Here is an 18,143-nt window from a genome sequence, read left to right as displayed (position 1 = left end):
AATGGAGCTCAGGTTTCTGATTTGGGGGTACAACTGGGTGCTGGAGCTGATGTCATTTGGGCAATGATTAGCAAATGCTTTATGGGCGGTGGTAATATACATGAATAGTCTGCTTGCAGACTCTAAGAGCCAGAGGAAGCATTCATACCCTCACTGGTGGTAAGTTGAATATTAGGCTAAACTCTTGTTCTGTGATTGAACCTTGGCATGGAGAGGAGGGAGGACATTGCCCTCCTCACCTTTGGTCTCCAGTGCATACAAACAGTAACAAAGGGAGAGGCTTTAGAATAGTCTAGATACTCTCAAATAGTGATTGGTCTGAGTGTGTGAGGGGTTTGTCACAGTCAGGTTGGCTCACCCTGTTTGTTTGAGTTATCCTAACTGAATAATTGTGGTGCTCCGGGGCAGAGTAGCCAGGCCAGTGGGCTTACAAGAAGTGATAGTACTCAACTTTTGGAACTAAAATTTTAAAACTCAGAAACACTTGTCAATAGAGTATAAGCAGTTCTTTCTGACTGGTAAAAAATCCCCCAACATGTTTTTTGGCAAAGTGTTTCTTAATTACCTGCTTATGTTTTGTGCAGCCTCTCCTTTTATCATTCACCAGCCACGTTTTCCCCTGGCTTTCTCATGTCCTCTTTCTCTTCAAGAGGTCTACACCTTCATTGTCACACAGCCATGGCACATGAATATCACTGCCACGGTATTGAATGAGAACAGACAAAAGCAATTAGCTACTGCAACACAGGAATAACATATGCACCCCTACCTTACCCGAACCGAAACCTACTACATTGAGACCATCGTTCCATGGTTATGACAGTTACGCATATAGCAAACGCACGAAGGTGAGGCGAAGAATGCTTGCCCATAGTCTAAACCAATGGCTATTGCTCTAGCTCTGGGCAGCATTCACATTGTTTTTCAACCACTTTGTCCACCAGATTTTCACGCCTGATATAAATCAGTACTGACCATGCACCCCTCTGTTCCCTTCTGGAGGAGGCCTCACCTGATGCAGTCTTCCCATGATAAACCAGACCAGTTCAGATTTGCAAAGGGCTTCTACCTAGAGTAGCACATAGTGGAGTGCAACACATAACAAATGCTATTGCAGACATCCCTACTACCACCTTTTGTGTGATTTTGAACTGTGCGTTGGAGCTTGCATTATTGAATTACACATACAGCTCCAGTCAGCGGCGGCTATTCTGCTAAGGCAGGGGAGCTTCACCCCACTGCTTTGTAGCAGTGAAATAAAGAAAACTTAATATGACAACTTGAGGTTATTACCATTGTATGCTTTTCTGCTGTGGCATGTTTGCGGGGGCTGCGCCAATGACAGTGTAGCAGGGGAAGGAGTAGTTTGCCCAATCCAAGTGCTCATGAAATTTTGGCTAGCCCTCTCGCACTTTGCATGTTTTCCATGGAGAACATGCCCAGGCTCCCATTCCCTGGCTGAATGCGAATCACATCACCCAGGCCAATCGGCTCAGGGAAGCCTGGGTGCTTCCTGTTCCAGCCCCAGTGGAGAGATGGAGGAGAGATGCGGCAATCAGATATGTTTATTTTCTTTTTTAAACCCTCTTACACCTACCCCTGTCCCCCTACCTCCGATACATGATGCCCGCCACTGGCACCAGTCAGCAACATCTGCCCCCTCCTACCCAACCGGTCATCGATCTGTTATGAGAAGGCCTTCACTGAAACAACAAAACAACATTCTGGCCATGAAAACAGCTGCTTTAGTACTGGGCATAATGTGCAGAGAAACTAAATCTTCAACCCATCTTCATGGGACTGATTCTTGTGGTGACGGTCTAGTCGCCCGTTGCCCTGAAGGGGAAGTTGGCATGCAGGAAGCGGAAGGCGGCCATACTGTTATCGGCGCCTACCGCTAGAGAGAAGCAAAGTGTCTCCCGGCGCTCCGGGTTAGAATAAATAATATCTCCTAATCCATCGGCCTGAAGTGTGCTTATACATTCCACAATGGCGACGAGGGCTGCAGATTAGCCCGCGCACACTCCGACGCCCCAAGCCCCACCTTTGGGAACAGGCTCGGCACCACACATAGCCCGGAGCGCGGCAGAGGAGAGGGAGAGTGTCGGTAAGGGCGCGAAAACAGGGCACGCCCCACCGCTCGAACAGGACACTCGTCCAAGCATTACAAGGCGCAGGCAGGACCCTGTACTGCTCTAGAGGGTCTGCCTTACACACAAAAAAAAATAAAAAAACAAGCACGGGCTAATCCAAGCAAGTCAGTGCAAGTGTTTGTTTTGAGTGCATCGAGAGTGGCCAGAACGCGTCATGCTTAGGTGCGTTCCAACCCAGCAGCTTGGCGGAGCGAGGCACCCTGGCGGAGCAGCGGCCAGACGCGGCAGCTTCCAGTTCACCGAATCCAGCCAAAGGAGAAGCTCAGCGAACATCGCCTGATCTCTCGACCAAGGAGAGTGGTGAGGACAGTGCCAGTGACCCCAGCGTAGGCGACTCCGCAGTACAACACACGCCGGGGAGCCCACCGGGTCGACAGCTCCCCATCCAAGCTCGTCGACGAGGTGATTCCAGGATGGCGGCTCATTCTTCTTCTCTCACCCAATTGGTGCCGTTTCTGATGAAGAGCGGGGAACCGGAGATGAAATGGGAAGACTGGAAAAGGTATTTCCTCAATTATCTTGATGCCCTAGAGGAAGAAGGCGACGCTCAGTTCTCCAGCAAGAGACGAAAAAAAATACTTTTACACAACTTAGGTCCCGAAGGGATCAGGATCTATGACACCATCGTCAAAGGTGAGAGGAATGGTACGGACACAGACGTATTTAGTCACGCCATCGCGGATCTCGACGCCCACTATAGACCTGTCGTATGTGTCGCAATTGACAGATACAACTTCTTTCAAAGGAAGCAAAAGGTGGGTGAAACGGTGGATGAGTATGTCGTGGCCCTGCAAAGGTTGGCCCTAACGTGCAAGTTTGACAGACTGCATGATGAGCTAATTAGAGACCAAATTATCATGCACACTACCAGCTCCCATGTCCAGGAAAAACTTTGGGTGAACGGAGATGCTCCTCTCAAGGAGATATGGGCCATGGTTAAAAAGGCAGAAATGTCAAAACGTTGTGCACAGGCGGCCAAGAAAGAGGCAGGAGGAACACAGACAGTATGCAGGATCATGGCACCGGCGAGAAGCGACCGGCCGAGGCAGAGAGATCCGCAGAGGAATCAAGATGGAAGAAGATCCAACAACAACAACTTTACCCCAACAGAGAACAGATTGACCAAGGGAAGTAAGCAAGGCTGTTACAGGTGCGGCAGCACCGGGCACATGGCAAATGACAAAGCGTGCCCTGCGTTCAGGGCAAAGTGCTCATACTGTGGCGTGTTCGGTCACTATGAGAAGGTGTGCCGCAGAAAACCCAAAGGAGCAGTGGTCAGGTATGTTGACCAGGAACAAAATGAAGAGGCAGAAGATCGAGAAGACGCGGAAGACCAGGAAGAGTTCTTATACATCGATGTCCAGGAGCTGGAAATGGAGGGGGAAGGAGCAGACAAGCCCAGATTGAACATGCACATTGGAGGGATACCACTGGAAATGATCGCTGACAGTGGAGCACCCATCTCCATAGTACAACGGCAAGTGTGGGAGGAGAAGTTCGCTACCAAGACCAAAGAGACACTACACCCGATGGATTTGAGACCAGTCACGTACACAGGGTAAAGAATTCCCATGTTGGGGTATTGTCCCCTCCTGTTCGAGTTCCGAGGTCGTCATGCACAGTGCAAGTTATACGTCGCTGAGAAAGGCCCCTCGGTATTGAGCTGGAAAGACCAAGGAGCACTGGGAATACAACTCAACCCAGGAGGAATTGAAAAAATCCTACTAATGGATATGGACAACAGAGATGACGAAGAGTCCTGGCGGAGAGCGTACCCCAAAGTATTCAACGGGCAAATCGGAGAGCTAGCGAAGTACACTCACATCATAAAGCTGAAGGAGGGAGCGACACCAGTAGTGCACAAAGTGAGAAACATTCCCTTCCGCAGCAGGGACGCTGTGCAATCCGAATTGGATAGGTTAGAGAGAGAGGGAGTGATCAGAGCCATAGAAAGTGCTGAATGGCTTTCTCCACTGGTGGTAGCCCAAAAGCCAAATGGCAAGGTGAGGCTGTGTGTCGACTTAAGAGAACTGAACAAAAATATTGTGATCGACAAATTTCCTCTACCGCGAATTAATGAGATGCTAGCAAGGACCAAAGACATCAAGTGGTTTTCCACAATAGACTTGTCATCAGCCTACCACCAAGTAAAACTTCACTCCTCATGCAGCCATCTCACGTCATTTATCACACCGTTTGGTTGCTATGAATTTGTGAGAATGCCATTCGGACTTGCCTCCGCTGCGGCTGTCTTTCAAAAACTTATGCACAGATTGCTGAAGGGTGTAGAGAATGTGCAGTTTTTCCAAGACGACATCTTAGTGATGGGGAAAACGAAACAAGACCACAACGAGAAGCTCCATGTCGTCCTACGGACGTTGCAGGAAAATGGCCTGACAGCGGAATGGACAAAATGCAGGTTTGGGCTGACATGGGTCACGTACCTAGGGCACGAGGTGAGTGAACAAGGGATACTACCGAAAAAGGACAACATGAAATCGATTCAGGACGCCCCCACTCCCACCAAAAAGGAGGATGTTCGATCATTTCTGGGAATGGCCGAATATTACAGTAAGTTTATTCCTCACTTTGCCACGAAAACGCATCTCCAACGTCAACTCCTGAAGGAAAAGAACAAATTTGTATGGGGTCTGGAGGAACAGACTGAGTTCGAAGCACTGAAACGAGAAATGGGCTCTGCCATTCCCCTGAAAGGGTTCGACCCAAGTGCGGAATCCATCCTCACCACTGATGCCAGTGACCGGGGTTTAGGAGCTGTCCTTATGCAGAAATCAGAGAATGGGGACATCTCTACGGTCAGTTTTGCTTCGAGGTCGCTTGCACCCAACGAGGAGAAGTTCAGTGTGGTGGAGAAGGAGATTTGGCAGTGGTCTGGGCGATGGAGCGCTTCAGACAGTACCTATGGGGAGCGAAATTCTTGGTCCGAACGGACCATAAGCCGTTGGTCCGAGTGCTGACGTCAAGCGGTCATGCCCACGCCACACCCAGAATTGCCAAGATGACTCTTAGGCTGTTGGACTTCGTCTACGAAGTGGAACACATTCCTGGACCGCAGAACAAAGTGGCGGACTTCCTGAGCAGAGCGGCAGCAATGGAAGCAGCGGATGTTGGAGAGACACCAAAATGGGAAGGTTATGTTGTAGCCACCATTCAGGATACGGAGGAAGTGATTAGTGCCCAGGAGTGGGAAGACGCATACCGAGAAGACGTAGACATAGAAGCCATCAAGGGATACGTGGTCCATGGGTGGCCAGAGAAAAGACATCTCAAGGACGAATTGAGAAAATTCTGGGAAGTGAGGGAAGAACTATTGTTGGCCGACAACCCCATTTTCCTACTCAGAGGCGACAAAGTGGTCCCCCCACAAGGCATAATTGAGCACCTGATGAACCTACTACACGAAGGGCACCAGGGAATCACCAAGACAAAAGCCCTAGCCAGACAAGCGTATTGGTGGCCAGCCATTGATGCTCAGATAGAACGGCATGTAAGGAAGTGCGAGTCATGCGCCAAAGCAGATAAGACACAGAACTTGTTGAGACCACCTTTAGGAAGATTTCCTGTTCCGGACGGGCCATGGGAAATGGTTTCTGTGGACATCATGGGCCCAGTTCTCAACAAAGAAGGTACACAGAAGTATGCTGTAGTCATAATAGACAAATATTCCAAGTGGCCGGAGGTGGAGATAATGGGCAATGTGGACACGGAGGCGGTGATACGTTTCCTACGCACCACGTTCGTCAGAGAAGGCATCCCGAAAAGCATCACGTGTGACAATGGGCCGCAATTTACATCGGCAAAATGGACCGCATTCACGGCAAGGAACGGCATAGAGGTGAAACACACGCCCATCTATCACCCTGCCGGGAACGGTCAAGTGGAAAGATTCAATAGGGTGATCATGGGCACCATTCAAGCGGCTATAAACGATGGCATGGACTGGGAGAAGGAATTGGAGAAAATGGCCTGGGCCTATCGCATTACCCCGGGCAGCACAGGATACAGCCCATTTAAAGTATTGAGAGGTAGAGATGCCTTTACGAAGGACAACATGGCATGGAGGAAATTAGTGGTGCAAAGTAAGTGGTCACCAGCTGTCGTCAGAAGGAACTTAGAGAAAGCCCAAGAAGTGTATACAAAGCACTATAACAAGAGACGCAACGTTCAGGGAGCAGAACTGGAAAAGGGAGATTGGGTGAGGGTTAAACTGGCAATCCTCAAGAAGAAAGGGGAGAGCAAGTTTTCACCGCCATTGCAAGTGCTGGAACCCTACACCCGGTCTGCCCTACTCAGTGATGGAAAGGTGTGGTCACTGGACAGAATGGCCAAGTGCAGCAAAATCTTGAGTTGGGGAAATGACTTTGATGAAGGAACGCAGCAAGTAAAAGAGGAAAGTGGAAGAGAAAGTAACAGAAGGGAATTAGAGAATGTAGGAGAAGGAGGTCAGCAAGTGGGAGACAGTGATGGAGAATGTGGCATGAGTGAAGAGGTGAGAAGCGGACACGAAGCAGAAGGATACGAGGAAGTTCGAGACAGAGAAAGTGAAAGCAACGGGAGAAGAGTGGACAAGGAAGGGCCAGGAGACGGAGGTAGAACTGAAGTAATGAGAACCAGAGTTGGAAGAGCGGTAAAGGTACCGGAGAAGTTTAAAGACTATGATATGGACTGGAAGTAAGGACTTTATTGAATTTTGTTAATGTTGCATAAGGGGGGAGATATGTGGTGACGGTCTAGTCGCCCGTTGCCCGGAAGGGGAAGTTGGCATGCAGGAAGCGGAAGGCGGCCATACTGTTATCGGCGCCTACCGCTAGAGAGAAGCAAAGTGTCTCCCGGCGCTCCGGGTTAGAATAAATAATATCTCCTAATCAATCGGCCTGAAGTGTGCTTATACATTCCACAATTCTCAACCTTGTGCTGGCGCTTGACTTATTCTGCTGTACATATAGCACATGTCAACCCTCAGGGGTGCAATACTTCAGGGGACCCCTATACAGCCTAATACCAATGAATATCTGTGAGATATGAGAGACTCAGGACACCTCATTACATTCTGCAGGGGGGGGGCATCATTTTGTGTTTTGCCACTAGCACCCCCCCCCTTCGACCGCACATTGAGCTAATAGGTGGAAGACCTCTGATGGCAGGAGTGCGCTTAATGTGCCACGAAACTTAATCTTCAACCTGTCTGCGATAAAACGTATGCTCTAACACATTCATAAAGACAGACCCCCACGGCAAACCCAGCAGGGCATGTATCTAGTAAACTGAATGAAACAGAATGAAATGCAAAAAGACGAGGCACAACGAAAACATCTATTTTATTTTGTCAGATTCCTGTACTCCAGTACGTCTGGCATGTCATACTTAATTGTAGATGGTTGCATTGTGTACAGACCTGCCATGGTAAACAGAAGCAGAAGGAGGCTCTTTCATGCAGGCATTCTTTAAGGCAGACATTTTACAGACACAATGGTTGAAAATAAGAAAGACATCAAAACAATATGCTGTCTGAGGGTTTGTAAACATTGTCATTTCCAATGATTGGACTCTATTTCTTCCCAACCCATTGTTTGTAATTTCATCTATTCACTGTTCTGATGCATGCATGAATGTCAGTATTGTATTTGTTGATTTATACGTAGTATTATCAGAGCTGGAAAAAAACTAATGTATATGGGGATTAGGAAGATATTTTAATATTGTGTACAATAATGGGGACTGTAGTTTTTTTGTCTGGGAGGCCAGAGTGGATGATGGAAGTTGGGTAGCTCCTTTTCGGAAACAGATAAAATGCTAAATTTTAAGGTGCAACATAAATTGAGTAACAGGCGTCGGTCGATTTCACGGATCAACTGTGGCAAAAATATGTTTCGAAATTTTTGTTTAAAAAAAAAAACAATTTACCGACCTGAGGATTTACTGTGAAATGCTTTTAAGGAAATTTTCTTTTATCCAAATAAAGATTTTTTACTTACTTAGATAAAATGCTCCTTTAAGAGGTGTGATTTCAGTACCTGTCCTTACCCAGGGATAGCGATAGCTTGATAGGTGGAAGGATGCTCTACCAAAATAAGTAAACATATGAACTTTTTTACTTCCTCTCTGGTAATATCCTGGCTCCATTTATTGTTCTGTTCCGCTGAGATATTCAGTTTTTTGACAGGCAGTCATTAGTATGGATGGGATGCTGAAGGTATTGGTGATAAGGTGGCTTGGAAGGACAGTTGCTGTAGGTTCATCGAGTTGGAGGAATTTGCTTCATCCCTTTGAGGAGATGTCCATTACTATGAAAGACAACCTCCAGTGAAGCCAGGGCAGAGCCAAGAACACCAGTGAATAATGCTTTGCTACCATTTAGACTATGGTTCTGAAAAGAGTTGGATGTCAGTCAATTCCATACCGTGTTAGAGGATGCTGAGAGGGCATCTAAAACGAATGGGTCACCATTTGGATGGTGACTGGCTTTGTGCTGAAGTGTGTTCTTCTAACACAAGCAATTTAGACATTAAACTTTTGATTCATCGGTATTAGCTAAATATGATTTTAATGTAATCAGATTTTAGTCAGGGGATGCACTTAGTAATGATGGGGGCAAATGTACATCTATTGAAAGTGAAGGAGAAAGGTTTTTTTTAAACCAGTTTTATTAGTAACACCACAGAAAATATCGATTAAGTGATCAATATCGTGCATCAACTTGTCTGAGGCTGGTAGATGACAACATACACTACAAAATATGACCTTTTACATGATCCACTGTCTTGCCTTTCCAGTTTGTCATTGTCAGGATTGGGTCTTAGGTTTCACAGGTCGCAATACTAATCCTGAATTATTTCTCCCTTATATAAGAATAAAAGATATTTATCTCAGTGACGAATTCGGACATATCTCCAATGGGTGCTATGCATTGAAATACTTTTAGCACCAATCCCTTAATTCCCCATTACATGTCTCTTGTTTAGTCTCCAAATATGTGTTAGAGAAACAAAATCTGCGGACTGAAAGTGGAAAAAAATATATGAGACTTGAAAGATTGAAATATGGAGAAGAGTCAATTTGTGTTTTACCATGGGGGAGATCTGAGACAAACAGGAAATATTTGAGGATTGTATGCCATATAGATCAGTTGAAAGGCCAGTAAGACGAGAGTCACATTTACAGTGATAGTAATATTACTTATCCGCCATTCCCTCATGGAGTATCTGTTTGTGGGCTCAGTAAGTTGAGTCCTGGTGGTATGGATGCTTTTAGGGTCCATTATGTTCTCTATTCTAAGCATGGGCCCTATACATAGTTAAACATAGATGTTTGGTCCTGCACCCTTTATATAATACATTAGTGAATAAGCCAGGCAAAATTGTTGAATGGGCGGGCACATTTGTCGTGAGCCAGTGCTATAGGATATTAGTTTTCACTATCACGAGTGTGTTGGTCATTGACCTTCTCTAGTGCAAGGAGGTGCCATCTATGTCAGAGGTATTATGTAGAATTGCAAGCTTGGTAGTTGGTGTGTAGGTACATTCATTAGTTCTACATAGAACGTTCACACTCCTCACCAATAATGAATTAAAAGTGGACAGGGCCATAATGTAAAATGAGATCTCAGCTTGGGATACTTTGTCTTCAGCAGATATCATCTCTATTCAGTTTAGCCCTATGTAGTTTGGATGGTGTCCAGCGGGATTCCCTGAGTTCCCAATTGTGTGTGGCGAGAACGGTAGTCCAGTGATCCTCTGGGTAATTTATACCAAGTAGTGGTTGCAAAAGTACTCTTGTAGCTACAAGTACTGGTTTAGAGTTGGAGGTGATGTCTGCGAATTCTGCTAAGTACAAAACCCATCTTTAAGGCATGGATTAAACACTTTGCCCAGTCTATTAACCAATATTTTCCATACAATTTTGTGTCTAAGTATATTTGGAAAATGAGATGATAGTTGGTAAAGTAAAGTGGGTGATAATTGCTCTTTTAAATTTAAGTTTTATTATGCCCATTGTCTCAGTTTTGTACTTGCCTTTCTTAATTTGGGATTTCCTGATCATATCAAATTTTCCTGGTATACCATCATATCCCTTACTTTGTTACAGGTAGTTCATCTGTTAATTCACCCTCTTGTAGTGATCTACTGTCATCTGAGAGCACTGGCAATCAGACTGTGAGAGTGTTGGTTCTAGGTAAGTGCCTGTCATGTAAGCTGTAAAAAGGCCATAGTAATAGACTGAAAAGGTATTTACTCTGGCCATCAATAGAACTATGGAAGGGATAGCTGTCTAAGATTCTTGTTGTTTGCATTGAGCGGGAAGAAGATAGCCTACATTTTCTTCCTGTTTGTAGTGGAGCCGTTGTCATAGAACTAGGGTGTGTTCTTATTTAGTGGTGTATAGAGTGTTTAGGTAAAGCTTTCTGTGTCCCAAGATCACATATATAGTGATGGCTACATATTCTAAATATGTTTGAGTCGTCTGGTCTCTGTCTCTATCTGTGCTTGGATATCATGAGTCCTGTGTTTGTGGTATGCAGTGTCCCGCATTATATCATCTCGCACAAGTGCTTTGCCCACAACCCATAATAGCGGTAACGAACAGACACATCCCCTATTAGTGTCTATCTCGATATGAAGGTGCTCGCAAATTTGTAACTTTTCTGTATGTTGTTTTTATTTGGCTGTACACATTTTCCAATTTTTGGTTGGGATTGCCACATGTCCTGGCTCTAAAGTTCCAGAGTTATGATGGCCTGGTCTGGAATTACTCTTTCTAGGATTGAACAATCTGAATATGTATGGAGCATACACAGTGTATGCTTTCTCCAGTGGGAGTGTCAGACGCCATGGGGCAATCAACCCATAGTCTGCAGTGATATGTCCCGGTATGGCTCTATCTCTCACACTTTGTCTCTGGGTACAGTCCTATGTATTACCAGAACCCGGGCAATGTTCCTTTCACCCCAGTCATGATTTTCATGCTCCCTATTACTGTGAAGACATGTGGTAGAGTATGTAGGAAGACTGCCTTCTTGGTGTTTGGTGCGTGGAACGATCCCACTGCAAGTGTTGTGTCAAGAGTGCATATCTTTTTGAATATGTAACAACCCTGTGAATTAGTACATTTGTTTATTAACTTTGGATTGAAGGGTTTGTTGAGAAGTATTAATACTCTACATTTCTTAGACAGTGCCCTTTGATTTAATCCTTTGGGGCTAGTCGTAGACAGGCTTACAACCAACTGCTCACCACCCTCCCCATCCAGTCCCTTTTTGTTTTCTCCAATTCTTTGGTGATAACGTGTTTCCAGTAGTAGTGCTATTGTAGGTTTTTTAGTCGCCAGATAAGACAAGAACTTCTTATGTTTTATGGAGTGGTTGACCCCCTTAATGTTAAGAAAAATTATAATGAATATTTTTTGTGTGCCTTGATCAGTTTAAGGCTTGCATACTGTCAGCAGATCGAGGGCTGTAGTCCTGTAACGGACTTTTCCTCTCCCCTGCAGGACTGGACTGGCCCCTTTAATTCATGCTTTGTTTACGATGCGGCCGGCCCCGCCCCTGTGACACCGAGTCACATGCACCAATCAGGAGAGGCTTCAGGGGAAAGAAAGGCGGACGCGGAAGACGCCAGGTCTCTCGTGTTCAGGGACAACGCCGCCACGAACGAAGGAAGGAGAGGAGCAGAAAAGGACCCGGAGAACGAGGCACCAGCGAGCGGTGTCTCCAGAGAGTATCTGGGAGTTGCAGCGGTCTCGCCGAAAGAAGGTCTGGAGGTCCGGAGGAGCCACGACGACACGGCGGAGCAGGAAGTCGTCCCCGAGCACGGTCAGCAGCTTCAAGAGGACGACCCGGGAAAGCCAGGAGGCCCATGATACCTCTCATCGCCCAGCCACGCGCAGGTGGAAGTGTGGCTAAGTCAGGTGCGTGACCGCTTGCGTGCCTTGATCGGGTTCAAGTGGGGAGGGACCGGGTAGGAGGGAGGCGAAAAGCAGCGTGAAGCCTCTGTTTGCAGTGCACTCTCGGGGTGAACGGCACATTGGTGATGGTAGCTGTGCAAACCCACAAACGTACTCCCTCACACCCCTTCCCCTATCAATTGCCTATAGGAGCTGTGTATTAACAGCCACGTTTGTTTCTTTTTTGCTTTATGGTAGGCGAGCTGGAAGAAGGAATCCAGGAAGAGGTTCACTGCGGAGACCGAAGCCCCCCAGGACAGCCACCGAGTGCCCTTTACTTTACCGAACTGACTGTTGTGTTATTAATAAACAACTTTGCCCATATCTTAATCTTGGCTCTGTCCCTCCTTGTACCGAAAGGTTACACATACTTTTAAGATCTGTTGGGGTCACTCTGTAAAACTGCATTGATACACAATGAATCTTCAGGTATATAAGGATTAAGAAATAGTCTATGTCTTCCCAGTAGAGGGGAATAAGAAGTATGAAGTTCAGTACAAATGTCAGCCAACTGTTATACTATGTGGGTGGATGTTCATAAGTAGAGCCGGAGGAGTGGAGGAGTTGCCATATCTTTCCCATTGGACTCAAGGCCACAATGTGATAAAATGATGTATGGGAGCAAATTAGTGTTAAAAAAATTTGCTAATTCATTTTTGTAGGATGAGAGAGGAACACACTACATGATATGTTGGTTTATACAGATTTTTATTCTGTGAAGTCAGATTTAGGTTGTAATGCGATAAGTACACCGATTCAATCACCCTACTCTATGTATTTTGAGTGAGTTTAAAAGGGAAGGAGGTGTCTAGCCCTTCAAAGCAGCCAAACTATGATTATCTAAATTTAACTAAAAATACACTTTGGTCAGTTGAAAATGCTTGTCCAACTCCAGTGCATTGCTCATCTTCTCTAGTATGGTATAAAATACAATACAGCATCAGTACATTACAGGACCATTGTTGTCCATGATTTTGGGAAGCACTTTGTCAAAAGGCATTGAATAGAATCACTACGACCTGGATATCATCACTATGATTTGGTTGGGCCCATGGTGAAGCATTGGTATAGATCAGTAAGTGAGATAGAAAGCAGTTGATTGTATTGTGCATGGTCTAGCACAACAGGCTTTGAGTGAGTTTTAAACCTGATACCCTTGAGTGTGTAGTTCCGCAAATGTTTTGCCTTTACCTTCCTGCTTTTCTGATTTTGTGTCTGTTGGCCTTAGGACTCTGTGCACTTTATCACTGCTCAGTGTAAAGTGTTTGAGCACTCTTCCTAAAACATGGTAAAATTGACCAACACCTAATTGGAATACTAAATTTACGTACACACCCCTAGTAAATAGTACTACATGTATCCAGGGCCAGTTAATTAAATGCTACTAGTGGGCCTGCAGCATTAATTGTGCCACCCACCTACGTAGTAAACATTTCCTTGGCCTGCCACTGTAGCCTGTAAGGCAGTTTTTAGCTACCATTTTGATGTGGCAAAATCAACTTCTCTTTGTAATGCTTATAGGTCACCCTATTTTAGGGCAGAATACATGGTATTTAAAAAGTAAGACATGAGAGTTTACGTTTCACATGTCCTAAAGTCAGACTTACAGTGTGGTACCTTATTACAAGAAATAAATGATAACGTAAGTTTGGGAGTAGGTAGGGAAATGCTGTTTACACTCAAATTAACTGTCATCTCTTTAATGATAAGTCCGACTATAAGTTACAATTGTAAAAATACCAGTTTTAGAAAGTTGGCATTTTCTGTGCTTATACCCTGTGCCTTACTGCCAGTGTCCTGGATCACACAACTCTCCTGCTGTGAGATGTGCATTCCTCACAGACATGTGAAAGAATGGACCAGCCTGCCAATCTGGCAGGGGGATCAGTTAAGCACAGACCTGAATATTGCACTTTAAAAGACCTTGGCTGCAGCAAACACAAAGGCTATGACACTAGCCTTTTATCACCACAGGCTTTTGGGAGTTAAATTCAGGAAGGGCAGTAGAGTAGGCCAGGCCCCACTCCCTGTGCAAAGGCTAACTCTCTCATACCCCAGATCAGATTACTTTTGGACCTGTGAAAGACTCAGAAGATGGACTACACTTTTCCCATGCCACTGGGAGGGCTGTGCTGATGCCATACTTATGGGAGGACTGTACTGCTGCCCTGCATTCTGAGGTAGGAAGTCTGGCCCTACTCCATGAACCCATAGCCAGTAGAGTGAATCCAAGGGCTAGATGGCTGGCCTCCTGTATGAACTACAGGGAGACACCAAGCAACAGAGAACCTGCAAACTACCTGACTTCTGCTACTGGTCACTTCTAGAGTGAGTGCTACCCAGACATGGTACTCCCTAGGTTATGGATCCTTAGTGTGGTGCTTAAGGGGGATCCTCCTCCCAAAACCAAGACCTACCTACGAGCTGTCCCTCTCATTGGATAACATTGGGTTACCTTATTAATACTGAGTGGGAACAAATAGGAATGTCAAATAATTGTAATTTTAATTCCTTTTCAATGGCTAGCTGGATTTTAGATTACAATTTTGAAAATGCCACTATTAGAACGTTGGCATTTGTCCTGCTTCTAGGAACTTCAAGGAGTTTCCAGCTGCCTGGGTCTGTTAATAACTCCCCCATTGAGAATGCATATTGGGCTTAGAGAATAAAGAATATGGGACTGGGTGTGGGCAGGATAGGCAATTTTGAGAGTTTGAGAGGATGATTGAAGGTGAAGCTGTTCACTGCCCCACTTACATTTCAAAGAGCATGCCTCCAGCACACACAGCGAAACCTAACATGAGTCTTTTGTGATGATAAACTTCATTGACCCTTCACAGGGGAAGGGAGCAATTTCCCAGAATCAGATGTGGGGGTATCCTAGAAAATTCTTCCACTTCAAAGGATGGCACCAGGTATAAAATTGGACCTCCTGAATCACTCTTCAGTACTTGGGCCCATGAAACATTACACAAGAAGGACTGCCTTGTTTGCCAGAGGACTCGCCTACTGCTTGAGACCTCCCTTGTTCCCCAGTTCACTGCCTTGTTCCTCATAGGATTGCCCAGCTGCTTGTAAGGGAGACCTTGTTATAAGAGGACTGCCTTGCTGCTACAGGCCTGGCCATTTTCCAGAGGACAGTTTTGCTGCAAGCCTTGCTCCCAGAGGCTTGCCCTCCTGCTTGAGACATGCCTTGTTTTTCACAGGACTGTCCTGCTGCTTGAGGCCTGTCATGTTTTCCAGAAGACTGCCCTGCTGCTTGAGGCCTGCCTTGCTCCCCAGAGGACTGCCCTACATCTTGAGAAGACTGCCCTGCTATTTGAGGCTTAACTTCTCCCCCAAAGGACTGCCTTGCTGATTGTTGTCTGCTCTGCTCTCTCCAAAGAATGATTGGAACTGCTTCCTTCATCACGGGCACACTGAGTTCAGTTGGCTGATCTATTCTGAGCTACAGGGACCCAACAAGATCCAGAGGCTGCCCTGCAACTGCCTAGCTAACCTGCTGCAACTGGACTTACCTGGAGCTGCAACTGGACCTGCCTGAAAATTGCTGACCTTTGCTAGATTGAGTTCCTGGTCCGCAGGACGTGCCTCCCCAATATCCTGGAGCCTTGCCTGGCATCAGAGTACATTCCTCTACAGGAAAAGTAGAAATCCTGCAGTTCTTGACTCTTCCTCCTGGACGTTAAGAAGGAACCTTTTCAGTGGGACTAAAACTGGTCCCTGTATCCCGCCCACACTTCAATGCGCCCCATCTGAACTTGTGACATTTCCTTGGTATAGCACGGCCAGATGACTATGAGTAGCGTTTTGTGCTGTTAGGTGCTCTACCTACCTAAAACGTTAAAATTGCATATCTCTGATTCTACTAATTGGATTTTTGTCATTTTGATTTCATTTTCTTTATTATAATTTAAATCTTTTAAACTGGTTTGAGATTTTTCTTATGTTGTGTTTTCACTTTATTAATGTTTGCGTGCTACATAAATACACAGTGCTTTTAAACTAAGTCTAACTGGTTTTGTGTCAAAGCAATAACAGGCTTAAGCACAGGTTAATTTAGTGACTTTTGTGGCCTATCCTGATTAGGATTTTGGTTGTTTTCACCCCCCTCAATTCATAATCCAATTTTTTACATTTTTCATTGGTCATTCCTAATAGAGGGAATTGTATTTCCAGTTTACGAAGTATGGGCCTTAGCACCAGGAATATCTCTTTTCAAGTGTGTTAAGATCTTTGCTGACACATGGAAGTGGTCCTTTTCATGTCTGGGTGGCAGCTATTACCTTTCAAGCCAGGACATGGTGGAAAAGGCATGAAAAGATTGGTCTGAAAGAACTGGAGAATTGACAAGATGATCTTCTGCTTATTTTGTGTGCTCTTTGAAATACCTGTGGCAGATAAAAGATTAGTTCAGTAAGGTCTGACAGGAATTTAAGGGGAAAAGTCTGTATGTTTTATTTTTCTAGTCTTTGTGGTCACCCAAGAGTCAGATGTTATTATCACAGATTCTTCTACATCAGTAGGTTTTTGGCATAGTATCCACAATTCCTGATCAATGTCAGGTGTGGTATTCAATTGGCTGAGATGAGATTCAATGGCTTTGATTTTTGATTAAGTACTGTCACTATGAAATTAAAAAGTGGCCAGCTCTGATCCCAATGATTTCACTCACTATTACACAATCTGATGTCACAAGTCTCATTATTACAGCTTCCTGCATAGCTCTCTGGACCCTGTGGGCCCACGCCTGCGGTCCCAGGTAGCATCTTTCTGCTCTCCAACTATTACACAATCTGATGTCACAAGTCTCATTATTACAGCGACCTGCACAGCTCTCTAGGCTGAGGTCCCGTAACAACCCTCTGCTCTCCCACTATTACACAATCTGATGTCACAAGTCTCATTATTACAGCGACCTGCACAGCTCTCTGGTTTATGTGGTCCCATGGCCTGAGGTCCAGTAGCAACCCTCTGCTCTCTCACTATTACACAATCTGATGTCACTCGTCTCATTATTACATCGGCTTGCATAGGTGTATGGCCCCTGTGGTTCGACGGCCTGAAGTCCCATAGCAACCCTCTGCTCTCCCACTATTACACAATCTGATGTCACAAGTCTCATTATTACAGTGGCCTGCACAGCTCTCTGGCCCCTGTGGTCCCACTACCTGAGGTCCCGTAGCAACCCTCTGGTCTCCCACTATTACACAATCTGATGTCACAAGTCTCATTATTACAGCGGCCTGCACAACTCTCTGGCCTCTATGGTCCCACAGCCTGAGGTCTCGTAGCAACCCTCTGCTCTCCCACTATTACACAGTCTGATGTCACAAGTCTCATTATTACAGCTTCCTGCATAGCTCTCTGGACCCTGTGGGCCCACGCCTGCGGTCCCAGGTAGCATCTTTCTGCTCTCCAACTATTACACAATCTGATGTCACAAGTCTCATTATTACAGCGACCTGCACAGCTCTCTAGGCTGAGGTCCCGTAGCAACCCTCTGCTCTCCCACTATTACACAATCTGATGTCACAAGTCTCATTATTACAGCGACCTGCACAGCTCTCTGGTTTATGTGGTCCCATGGCCTGAGGTCCAGTAGCAACCCTCTGCTCTCTCACTATTACACAATCTGATGTCACTCGTCTCATTATTACATCGGCTTGCATAGGTGTATGGCCCCTGTGGTTCGACGGCCTGAAGTCCCATAGCAACCCTCTGCTCTCCCACTATTACACAATCTGATGTCACAAGTCTCATTATTACAGTGGCCTGCACAGCTCTCTGGCCCCTGTGGTCCCACTACCTGAGGTCCCGTAGCAACCCTCTGGTCTCCCACTATTACACAATCTGATGTCACAAGTCTCATTATTACAGCGGCCTGCACAACTCTCTGGCCTCTATGGTCCCACAGCCTGAGGTCTCGTAGCAACCCACTGCTCTCCCACTATTACACAGTCTGATGTCACAAGTTTCATTATTACAGCGGCCTGCACAGCTCTCTGGCCCCTTTGGTCCCACTGCCTA

The 18,143-nt window shown here is 45.7% G+C and overlaps 1 protein-coding gene across 1 annotated transcript in view; it reads left to right on the top strand.

Moving 5' to 3' along the window:
* NELL1 (neural EGFL like 1) overlaps positions 1–18,143 on the top strand; it is a 3,494,430-nt gene that overhangs the window by 2,074,276 nt on the left and 1,402,011 nt on the right. The gene's annotated exons all lie outside the window — the stretch shown is intronic.

Source organism: Lissotriton helveticus, chromosome 3_2 (genome assembly GCF_964261635.1).
Source record: "Lissotriton helveticus chromosome 3_2, aLisHel1.1, whole genome shotgun sequence".
In the NCBI taxonomy this organism is placed as follows: Eukaryota; Metazoa; Chordata; class Amphibia; order Caudata; family Salamandridae; genus Lissotriton; species Lissotriton helveticus.
This window is presented reverse-complemented; position numbering and strand designations above follow the sequence as displayed.